We start from the raw sequence: 12859 nt of genomic DNA on the forward strand, positions 1-12859 counted from the left end.
TTTGGCGAGGTGGGGAGGAGGGGCGACTGCTGATGCCAGCAGCTCGGCCTGTCGTGCAGCTGTGCCACCCCACCCGCAGTCTCTGCTGCCCAGTGGTCCAATGCCCCAGGCCCGGCTCCCAGGACTCTGAGCTTCCACCCTGCCCACGCTGTAGGTACCCCCTCTCCCCGCTGACCTGCCACCCGCTCCTCCAGGCTCTATCCTTCAACCACTCCCATCCTTTCGGTCTCCACCCCCACAGTCACCCTCCACCCTATCAGGTCCCCATGGCCTTAACACTTGCTGTGTCCCCTGCCTGGGACCTCTCCCAGATCTCCCCTCATTCACAGCCCATCTCCAGTGCCACCTCCACCATTCCAATGCGGACGAGCAGGCTGCCCTCTGCCCAGCCAAGAACTCCACCAGGACTGAGCTGGCCTTGAACTCTGGCACCCAGGACTAATCCTCAGAATGGGCCCACCCAGCCTGCCACTTGGGACACAGTGGCTCCCAGCACCTGGGAACTCAAGTCCCCACCTTCCACTGTGCACTAGACACAGGCTGGGGAGAGGGAGGAGTGCCCAAGCCTTATATTGATCTTGCAGAGGGGGTTTGATGGGGACCCTCCAATTTAGAGGTGCTGGCCAAGGGGGTTTTAGGGGTGAGGGGTTGGGACTGGCCGGCAGCTCTGGGCAGGTGGGTGGACAGGCTGATCTGTGCTCCCTACCTTACCCACCCTAGGATCCTGAGCCAAAGTCCCAGGTGCTGTGGTGGGTGGAGCCTCCCCTACCATTCTAGGGAGGGGTGGAGCCCAGACCTGGGGACCACACCTGCCTCTGGCCCCTCTTCTCCCCCCCAGCCCACTACCACCACCACCTGCCTTCTCTGTACACACAGCACCCGGGGACTCGGCTGAGGTGCACGGAGCCCCCCTCCTGCCCTTGCCAGGCTCCTAACACAATAAAGGCCGGTGTGTGGGGCTGCAAGAACTGGGTGTGCACTCACCCCACACGGAGGGCTTGTTCTGGGCTGGGTGGGCTCCACAGCCTCCTCCAGAGGGCCCCAGGCAGGCCCTGAAGAAGATATAAATGCCCAAGAGAAAGCCATGGGCACTTCTTTAGGAATTTAGAGTTGGGCCACAGGGCAGAGAGGGGCCATGGAGTGCACCGGAGGCCCGGAGGTGGGTGGCAGTCTGCCGGGGAGAAACCTAGACATGGTGGGAACAGGAGATGAACCCAGTCTTCATAGGGCACACTCTGCCCATCAGATGTGTACACTATATGTGTGTGCGTGTGTGTGACTCTGAATATAGCTATGTGTGACTGTGAGTGGCTGTGTGTGTCTCTCCATGGTCTGTGCCCGTGTGTGTGTGTGTGTGTGTGTGTATATGTGTGTATAGAGAGTGTGTGTGTGTGTGTGTGTGTATATGTGTGTATAGAGATTCTGTGTGTGTGTGTGACTCTGAGTACGGCTGTGTGACCGTGTAGCCCTATGAGTTTATGTCTCCATGGTTTGTGTCCATGTCTGTCTCTGTGTGTATACAGATTGTGTGTGTGTGTGTGTGTGTGTGCGCGCGCGCGCATGCGCATGCACACGAATTGCAGGTTTCTCTAGGCAATATCGGTCCATCCACAGGGCTCAGGAACCTAGGGATTAGGGCTCTGCCCATTCCCCCCACCCACAGGCCAGACCAGGGCTGAGAAGGAGGCAACATTACCCCATCAGAACTGGGAGAGGGAGGGGCCTCCCACCTCCCGCACTGCTCCCACAGCCCTCCTCTTCCCCGTCAGGGCAGGGCCAGGCCCACCTGCTCTGTGCAGGCCCACTCACTTGAATGCTCATATAAAAGACAACAGCAGTGATTTGGCATTGCCGGAGGACTCCCTAAATGCCATGCGCCTACGTAGGTTGTCTTGAGTCATTTCCCAAGACCCATGAGATGGGAACTACAAAATTATTATCCTTGTTTTCAGATGAAGAAACTGAGGCTCAGAGGAGTAATACCACATGCCCAAGGTCACATCGAAGCACCATGAGTTGTACTGGGCTGCCTGACCCCTTGCTTTTTACAAGACATGCCCCCAACACACATGCTCTCAGTGACAGCCCTTACCAGGAGTGATATTAGCACCCCCATTTAGCAGCTGAGGAAACTGAGTCTAAACCACATTCAGAGATTTGCCAAGGTCACACAGGACGTTGTCAAGCCAGGCTAAGCGTGCTTTGCTTTTTACAAACTCTGGCAGAGGCAGCAACCAGGGCTGTCCCAATGGTAATGAAAAGGGCTCCACAATCCCAGCACCAGCTGCACGAGAAGCCACCTCCCTCCTTCCTTTAAGTTCACTGCTCAGGAAGCCAGAGCCCAGAGACTTGGAGGTGCAAAGGAGGATCCTACCCCTGGTAAACTGCTAGCAGTAATTAACTCCTCACTTCACATCCCAAAGCCCCACAAATTCCGGATGGAGTTAACAGTTAAATGTGAAATATTAAGCCATAAAAAAAAAAAAGCTGGATGAAAACAGAATTCAGTACTTATCAATCCTCAGGAGACATGCTTTCCAAGCTCAGAAGGAATAGAATAAATTGTGAAAGAAAAGAGGGGTAGATTTGACCAAATAAAAATAAGAAAAAGGATATAAAAAGTAACAAAAATTAAAAGCTGCACAGCAGAGACGGAAAAATGTTTGTGGCAAATGTGATAGAGAAATGATAATTATCTTTATTATGTAAAGAACTCATTCAAATCAATTAGGAAAACACCAACAGCATATAAGCAAATGGGCAGAGGAGCAAATACAAAAGAGAAAACGCAGGGGGTTAAGAAATACATGGGACAATGTTCAACCTCTTGCATAATCAGGGAAATGCAAATCTTAAAAAGTGCGAGACACCTTTGGGCTTATCAAATAAGCAATGATCTAAAGCAAAACAAACACAAAAACATTCTGAAAGAATGCCTAATGCAGTGTGGTGCTGGGATGGTTATGATGAAACTGGCAGAATCCTTTTGGAAAGTCAATGGGCAAAACAAATCCAAAGTTCTTAGAATGCATATAAACTTATATCTGACGACATAATGGTGAAACCGAAACTTTTCCTTTGAGCTCAAGATCAAAACGAGGATACTTAGGACCAGCAGTTAGCGTAATGGCTATGTCGCTGGACTCCCACGGACCCGGTGGCTTAAACTCACGCAGGGTGCATGTGCGTGCATGCCCAAGATCCTGAGAGGAGAATAGAGGAGAAGGGATTGCGGCATGGCCATCCCCCCAGGGGGGTGATTTCTCGCTTTCTGTCTCTCTGTCTCTCTCTGTCTCGAGAGCGCACGCGCCCTATAGCAGAAACCTCTCCAAAAAAAAAAAAACAAGGATACTCACTACCACCTGTCCTACTCAACTCTGTCCAGCCAGTCTTGGCCACTGCAGAAAGGCAAAAATAAATAAATAGAAAGGATAAGATTGAGAAAGGAAGAAACCACTCCCTAGTTATTCTCAGATGATTGTGTCCATAAAAAAGCCAAAAGAATGCACAAATTACAAAAATAAATACTGGCTCATTGGGAAAGTCATGAGGTCTTTTTCTATGCAAAAATGCATCATAACTTTCCCACCGACCCAATAAAAACTCTAAGCATGCTAGATACAAAATTTCTAGAATGTATATTGGATTTCTATGCATCTGCAATGAATAGAAAATGAACATTTCTGAAAAGTTAACACTTGGGACCAGCAGGTGGTGTGGTGGTTCAAGTGCAGAATTCCCACCTGGCCAACCATGGTTCAAGTTCAGGACACGGAAGCTTGAAAATCACGCCAGGCGTGTGTGTGTGGGTGCCCCAAATCCCAAGAGGATAATGGAGTAGAAGGGATTATACCGGCCATCTCCCTTGGAGGTGATTTCTCACTTTCCTTCTGTCTCATTCCAGTGAGTGCATGCACCCTAGGACAAAACAAATAAACAAACAAAAGAAGTCGATACTTGTGTTGGCTCCATGGCTTGGAGGTTAAAGCATTCTGATTCCACATAGCTGACTCTGTGGTTCAATCCCAGACCCAGCAGCTGAGAAATGTTGGGCTCATGTACATGCTTACCCAAAATCCTGAAAAGAGGGAGAAATGGAGGAGAAGGGATTGCCACATGACCAACCTCCATGGGGGGGGGGGCTTTCTCACGTTTCTTCTCTCTCTCTCTCTCTCTCTCTCTCTCTCTCTGATGAGCACACATGCCCTCTGGCAATGAAGGGGAAAAAGTCAACATTCTCCAAATGGATCTAAAAATTCACTGCAATCCCAATCAAAATCCCAGTGGATTTTTTTTTTCCTTTTTGTGGAAATTGACAAGCTAATTCTAAAATGTATATGGAAGGACAAAGGGCCTTAAAAATGAAAAGAACAAGGTTGAGTGGGAGCCTTACTCTGCCAGATAATTATAACTTATTTAAAGGCTATGTTAGCTGAGATAATGTGGTAATCGCGCACAATTATAGAAATGAATCCATGGAACCAAATCCAGAAAATCCAGAAACTGACCAATGAATCCACCTTGCTATGACAGGGATGGCACAGCGAATCAACAGGGACAGGAGGGACTGCTCAATAAATGAAACATTCACAAGGGGGAAAAATGAAATTGAACCCTTGCTTCACATCACATATAAAATCAATTCTGGGTTGATTACAGACCTAAATGGGAAAAGAAGAACTATATATTTTAGAAGATGAAAATGGAAAAAATATGTTGATGACATGAGGCAGGGAAAGATTTCTTCCCACCCGTGTGAGAATATATTAATAGATATTACTACATAAGAATGAATAATTCTTAATCTTAAAAATGTGCTATAAAAAGAACAAAAACACAAGCCACCACATGTTAGAACACAGCTATATTCCATCTATTCTGAGAGAATGCTATCTCATTCAAAATCCATAAAGAACTCTCACAAATGGACTGGCCGGTGGCATGGTGGTTAAGGTGGTGGACCCCCACATCGCTGACCATGGTTCAAATCCTGGACCTGATGGCTTGCTTTCTCACTTTCTTTGTCTCCCTCTGATGAATTTTTTAGAATAATTAATGAATTAGTTAATTGTTTAAAAAGAAAAGAACTCTCATAAATTACTAAGGAAAATACAGACACCTCAGTAATAAAAATGGGCAGACGTCCTGAAAAGCATTTCACAGATAAAGACATCAGAATGGCCAAAAAGTCCATGCTAGATGCAAAACTTTATTATTCATGGGATCAGCAGTTAGCGTAATGGCTATGTCGCTGGACTCCCATGTAGTCAACCACGGTTCGTGTCCTGGACCCGGTGGCTTAAACTCACACCGGGCGCATGTGCGTGTGTGCCCAAGATCCCAAGAGGAGAATGAAGGAGAAGGGATTGTGGCATGGCCATCCTCCCTGGGGGGTGATTTCTTGCTTTGTATCTCTCTGTCTCACTCTGTCTGTCTGGCAAGCGCACGTGCCCTATAGCAAAACAAACAAACAAACAAACAAAAAAACTCCAAAAAAAGAAAAACTTTATTATTCATTAGGAAAATTGAAATTACAACTCGATACAATACCAGTACACACTCATTGGATGGAAAAGCTTCAAAAGTTGCATAATGTCCCATGTCGGGGAAGGATGATATGGAGCCACAAGAACTCTTGCTCGCTGTTCTGAGGGCACAGAGTTTGACCACAATCTGGTATTACCCTGTGCAACTGCTCTCCTGGGTGTCAACTTAGGGGGACTGCTGGACATGGGAAACAGGAGACTTCCAAGGAAGCTCATCACAGCCCCAAAATGGAAACCAGCCAGGACCTGGTCCCACAGGGAAATGCACCCCGGCACGCACAATGAACACATAGCTCTCCCTCAATATCGTTGACCAAAAGGGCAGAAAGACTATGAGAGTAGTGACGTGTGTAAAGTTCGGAAACAAACGAACCCACGATATATGGCAGAGGGCTGCTGGCTGCTCCATTCAGGAACCAGGAGGCGCACCTGAGGGCTCCAGGGGCTGCTGGTGCTCTGCCTTAACCTGGACAGTGCTCACACAGGATTCATTCACACAACTATTCTTTCCCTTGTTCACACGTTTTGCACTTTTCTGTATATGCCGTGTATCACATCTCACCATCTATGAAACTATCCAGGTGGGAGGAGGCATGCCCTTGAGCCAACAGTCTATCCAGAGACTGTCATAGGAAACAATCCCCCAAAGGAAAAAAACAAAACTGTATGGCCAAAGATCACCATTGCCACTTTAGAAGAGAAAGAACTAGAAACAGCCTAAGTGCTCACTAATGAGAGAATGACTAAATCAATTGCAGCACATCCTTATTATTGGATAGTGCATCATCTTCTAATAACATTAATGAACATTTCACAACTTGGAAAATGCTCAAGATCAGTGAACAATCAGACCTAACAAGTCCATTCCCCAAATAGACAGGCGTAGAAACATATGTCCACAAAAGGCATGTACAAAGATGTTTTTAGTAACACTATTCGTAGTAGCCTGAACGGGAAACAGCCTGAATGCCCATGATGGGAGAGAGCATAAATAAGCAAAGGTACAGTCTTCCCTGGGAATACTATGCAGCAACGAAGATGAAGGAAACCCCATTACATCTAGTGATGACAAGGGTGAATAAATCCTTGAATAAATAAAATGAACAGGAGTGTTTAAAGTTTGTTCAGTGTGCACACACAGACAAGATTCATCGATGCTGTCAGGGCAGTGGTTAGCCTTGCAGGAGTTGAGGGTGGGGCATAATGACCTAGGAAGACAATGAGAGCTTTCTAAGTGGGGGCTTGTCTTGTTCTGTTTCTTTTCTTGGGTGTTGACTATACCTTAATGAAAAATCCATTAAGTTGCACACTTAAAATTTGCAAACTTCTCTGAAATATATTTCCACTTAAAGTTAGATTTCAATTTTCTTTAAAAAATTAAGGGTGATACCAATCCTGAAACAAACGCTGATTAATCCTCAAAAGAAGAAAAAGACCAGAAGGAAACACTCTAAAATGCTGGCAAGCTTATCTTTGAACAGGGGGCCCACCGTTTTCTTCTCCTTTCAGCATTTTCCTAATTTTTAAACACACACACACACACACACATGCGCGTGTATATTGCTTTTTCAATTAAAAAGAGAAATAACATGCTATCATATATATTTAAATGTCAAGCAAACAAAAAGAAAGAAAGAATAAATGGTGTTTGTACTAATTAGTATTTTGTGATCGAGGATGGCACGGTGCATTTGATGTTGTGGAAATAACATTGCTGGTGCTAACAATGGCTGGGACCCCTCACCCCATCTCTTCACCACTGCGTCCAAACAGTCATTCCTCACCCGCCAGGAAGCTGATGTGCTAATTTGCTTAGCAAAGTCAGAGAGAGCTCTGAGGATGCAACGCAGGAAAAGAAAATTGCAGCAAAAGGGAGGGAGGAATATTCAGAAGGCATTAACCTGACGAATTGTATATAAGAGCTGTAAATTTGATAAGTGCTTATTAGAAATATGAAAATGAGGCTGGTTTGCCTGAAATGAGGGCTGAGGTTCCCTTGGACTCTAATTGGCTAAAAATTTGGTAAGATATTCAAATGTAGGCACAACATCAAAAAAAAAAAAAAAAAAAACTAGACAGACGCAAAGTATCCAGAAGAGACTGTAACCATTGTATCAGGCACATTTGAAAATTCTCATTAGAAAGAGAAAAAGGAAGGTACATTCTCTGAGCTCTCCCGCCCTCTGCAAGCTGGCTCTTGCTGCACTCCAGGCCAGCTCTTGCAGGAAGCCTCAACCCCAGCCCAGTGTCCGCAGCCCAGGGACCAGTTTCTCTTCTTCTTCCCGCAGCATCAGCGCTGGTCTCCATCCTAGCCCTGCTGATGGTGACAATGATAGTGATGACTCGGGTGCAAGTTTATGGAGCACTTACAACATCCCAGGCCTTATTTCTCACTCGTCTTCACTTTAACCCTAATCATCTCAGAGCTGTCTTCAGACCCATACTGCAGGCAGGGAAACTGAGGAGCAGCGAGCCGTTGCCCGCGATAAGTATTCATCACCTGCTCTGTGCCCCGTTGACCAGACTGCCTCCCTGTGGGACTGAGGCATCTGGAGGAGGGAGGCTCCTAGGTTCGTCTTTGCGTCCCTGTTTCCAGCTCACCGAACATCTGTTCAGTGAATCTGCTGAATGATGACGAATGCCTTTACATGCTCAGGACAGACAACATTGATAAAAGTGAAAAAAGAGACTCACTCCCAGAAGGCTGGGATGGGGGCGGGAGGCAGAGACCGGGTCTGAAACCGCATGGGAGTGGTCCTTCACTGGGCACTGAGCTGTCACGGTGACACCCCTGGGGAGACAGATGTGGTTGGTTGGGAAGGGGCTGCAGTGCCCTGCAGTTCTGCGACCCTCCGGCTTCTCAGGCAGGGGGACAGTCCCACAGGCTTCATGAACAAGGGTCAGATTCCCACAGTGCCCGGGCTGGCTGGGCCACACTGCAGATCCCTCCACGTGCATCTCAGTCACGGCAAGGTGCATCTGGAGACATTTCGTGGTAGAACACAAAATGAAGTTCGGGGCACGTGTGGGCCTGACGCCCTTCTGTAGTACCTGACTGCGTTTTAAATTCCGCAGGAATGAAGGAAGGCTGAATCGTCCCAGCCATACAGGAAGCAGCCAGGGCCAGGGAACCGAGAGCCTGGCATAGTCCCCCACCTCCATGGGACAGGGAGGTGTTTTTTTTTTTTTTTCCTTTGGATTAATCTTAAGTTAGTTCAAATGAGATTTAAAAAAAAAAAAACAAAACTCTGTAGGTTTCAATGCCCCAGCATCCAGGGTCACCTGACAGGATGGTCTCAGATAGACTGTGGGGTGAGGTTGCAGCCAGCAGCTCTCAGAGCCTTGGAAGTTTGACAAAGAGCAGCCATGCCAGCCAGGCACAGCAATGGTGATGGTGACGTGTTAGGTCCAAGCCTCATGATTCAGTCTTTACTCCTGAGGGACTCTGCGCCTGGGTAGGTGGGTGTCTAGGTGCTAGAGGAGCGAAACCCTTCAAGGAAGCAGTTTCTTATCTCAGAGCGCCAGAGGGAATGCTCGGGACCCATTTCTAGTGGCACAAGTACGTGCCTACTGGGTGACTGATAGACCAGAGCTTTATCTTTCTAGGAGCCCTGACAGAAGCCAGGAATCCCCTCCTCAGCCTCTCACCCCACTCCTCCCTCCAGCCTCCTCCTCCAGTCCTTGGTGACGTCACTACTGTTGCCATGGGAACCCTGCCAACTGAGCAAATGACTTCACAAGAGGATGGGGAGGGGCTGGGCTGGCCTGGGTCTTGCAGCAAAGGTCTTTGATAATTAGCCAAATGGCAAAGGGAAGCAGGGAGCCTGGCAGGGAGGCTGAACTGGCTATAAGGTGATGGAATTTCTCCTCATCCCCTGCGTGGCCACGGGCCTCCCTGGACTGGAATTGGAAATGGGGGCGGGAGTTCCTTCCCTTCTAGACAGAGATGGAAGGATTGGAGTGCGAGGGGCCACGTCTGCCCAGATCGGAGTGGGCCCATTGTTGAGTTACTTCAAGCCTCCATTTCCCTTTCCAAAAAGTGGGTTCAAGACCACAAACTAAGGGCTCCTTGATGAGTCTGTGTCCCTGAGGAGTGTTCAACTCCTACTGCTGGCACTTGGCCAGGCCAGGCAGGGCTGCGCTGCTTATCCTGCATGAATCATGGCCATATGGGGGCTTCTGGAACATTACCACCTAGCCCCACTTGCAGTGGGTGGATGGCATTTGTTGTGGGAGAGGAAGTACTTTTACCTCTTCCTGGAGCTTCCGCCTAGGGGCCCTGACTGGCTTTGCCACCTCTGGGCCCAACACGTGTGACCCTCGTCATTATCCATTGGGATCTCCCAGACACCTGCTCTGTACCTTGCCAGGACACACTCTGGAGGTGTGCAGGAGGAGGTGTGGGATACACTCAGAGGACAAGCACACACATGCCAACGTGTGTTCGCGTTGTGCCTGGGCACCCCCAGAGGTGCTCACGTGACTGAGACACATCTGTGGGAGTACATGCATCTGTGCAGACCTACATGCATGCGGTGCACACCTGCACATGCAGTGACTGTGTCCTCACTCCAGGGAGTGCCCCGCCAGACTGTACATACTGCGTGGAGCACAGTGCACTCGAGGCAGCCCGGGCCCACGTCATGATCATGTGTACACAATGCCCAGGCTCGTGGAAATGGGCACTCCGAACCCCCCTCAGGGGACACTTTGCTCCCCTCATTCCTTGGCCAGCCAGCCTCACCCTCTTCCCCTAACCCTTGGTAAGCTGACTCTGGGTGAATCCACATGGTCATAAATATCTCCAGGACCTGGCTGCCCACCCCCCAAATACCTATGGGAACCCACAGAAGTTCAGAGCAAGGAGTAGCCACAACTACTCAGGAGCCCAGCACCAGAGTACTGGAGGTCTGCCCTGAGCAGTCATTTCCTAGGGGTCTACACCCCCCCAGGAGGGGCACAGCCATGTTAGCAGGGGAAAACTGGCCTGTACTCACTGTACAGACAAGACTCGGGCTCAGAGAGGAGCAGCCCACTCAGCACGGGGCAGAGCAGGGTGGGGACAGAGGCTGACTCTCGAGGGCAGCACTGCAGTTCCCTACAGGACACAGAGAAGGAGGATGAAGCTCACCCCACCCCACCCAGCCTTCTCTTACTTCCTCTCCTTTTATCCCACAGCGCTACAAGGTAGGAATGAAGAGGGCTTTCCTAGGTCCCAGGTAAGGAAATAGAAGCTGAGAGAATGAAGGTAAGCTGCCCACAGTGTCAGAGCCATCAAAGTTCCCGAGCTGATGAGGGTTGAGGGGAGGAAGACAGCCCTGGAGAGCCCCAAGAATCAGTAAACTTTAAGCCCAGCCCTGGCCCTCCACCTTCCACCCAGCCAGAGGCAGCTGCAGCCTGGGCGAGCGGGTCAGCACCGCGCGCTTCCTGTTTACGACTCTGCGTCTAATGTCTGCGGTGAAGAGCAGGAGCTGATGTCGCGCCATATTCGGAGTACCATGGCAATGGCTGCCTCTGCTGATTAGCTCCGGTTTTTTCTTGGCTGTCTCTTCCCCAGCTCCACACAGATGCACCCCCCTAACCCAAGCTCCCCTCCCCAACTCTCAGCCCTCTTTTTATACCCACTCCACCTGCCATGGTGTTCTCCTGGCCCAGGCCAGGAAGAGAGAAGCACCACCCCAGGATGGACAGTGGACACTAGGGCAGGAAGGAGCAGCGGTCCTCACCCCACCCTGTCTCTACAGCCTCCAGTGGTGCTAACTGGAACCTCTTGGGAGCCCAGCTTTGGCCAGACAGGTTGGACAGAGCTGCCCAGGTCCCTGCAATAAGCCCTAAGGGCTCGGGTGTCACTGAAACATGGGGGCAGATGAGGGCTAGTAGCCTGTCTGCCTGATCCCTAACAAACACCCTCAGGAAGCTGCCATGTCTCTTAGTCACCATGTCCCTCAGCGGTCCCTCATAGGAGTTTATGACCAGCCACCACTTCCAAGAATGGAAATACCTCTTGGCATGGAGACCACTTGCAAGTGAGGCCTAGAATGGGTCATCCAAGGTCATGCAGCCAAAAAGTGGGAGATGCCAGAGCAGTCTGACCAGGGTCCAGTCACAGCCCCCAGGGCTGACCACAGGAGTACTTGGTGCCCAGCATCCCAGGTACGTGAGCACCATGCATTCAGGGTCGGATGCTTTGGGCTCGGCAGGCAGATGCTGCTGGTCAGGAATGCAGAATCGGCCTTTAAATACCTCAGCGATTTCAAGCCCTGGCATCTCCCTCTTCCCCGGGCTGCCGGAGGCGCCGGGCCGCGCCGCTGAGGCCTAATGAGCTGTGAAGGTCCATTTTTCAAAGTTAAACATTTCCCGGGCTCCCTGGCTCAGTTCTTAGATACAGCTGATGACAGCCTAGGTGTGGAGCCAAGACAGCCCCTCGGGGACACTGTCGTCATGCAGGTCTCCACACGCCCGCAGTTCTTACTGCCCACCAGATGCCAACGGAAAAACCTACCTGAGTGGTCAACTTGTGGGACACAGAGCCAGGGGCGGATGAGGCCTGAGCAGGCCCAGGAGGGCAGAAACTCCAGCCTTGTGCAGCCTTCAGAGGTGTGGATTCTAACTACCTGCTCCATTTTAACAGAGGAGAAAAGTTGGGAGGGGGCGTAAGTCCCTCAATGTCAGGGGTCACAGGGCCTTATCCAACTCTGAATCCCTCAGGGTTCAGCACAGGGTCAAGCACACAGTAGTTGCCAATGAATATCTTTTTGTCAGTAACCCCCTCAGGGCTGCAGCACAGTCAGTGGCAGCCATGGGTAGAAACTCCAGACCCCTGTTTCCTGGATCCTCTACATCAGCCTGGGACAGTTCAAACTGAGGTCTTACCTTTTGGGGTTACTATCAGCATCTGCAGGGTCACCTGACCCTTAGTTTAGAGATGGCCTCTCTGGGTCATGGTAGGTTGGATCTAGACTCAGTGCAGAGTTTCTTGACGCTAAAACCTTGGGCAAGCCACTTCTCAGACCTCTATGTCTCCAGCTGCCACTCGGTGACATTAGTCTCATGTGCCGAGGGGTTTCTCCACTCCCATTTCCACCAAGTCCTTGACCATTCTGAATCGTCTTTTTACAGTCCTATGGGCCTATCTACCCATCATCCATTCACGCATTATCATCATCCATCATCTTTCATTCCACATCCTCTATCATTCAGCCAGCCAGCCCATCCGTCATCCACCCATCTATCCATCCACCCATGCATCCATCCATCGTTCCATCCATCCATCATCCATCCACACATCCAACACCTCATCTACCTATGCCTCC

The sequence above is a fragment of the Tupaia chinensis genome, unplaced genomic scaffold (assembly GCF_000334495.1).
Source record: "Tupaia chinensis unplaced genomic scaffold, TupChi_1.0 Scaffold145208_1, whole genome shotgun sequence".
Taxonomy (NCBI): Eukaryota; Metazoa; Chordata; class Mammalia; order Scandentia; family Tupaiidae; genus Tupaia; species Tupaia belangeri.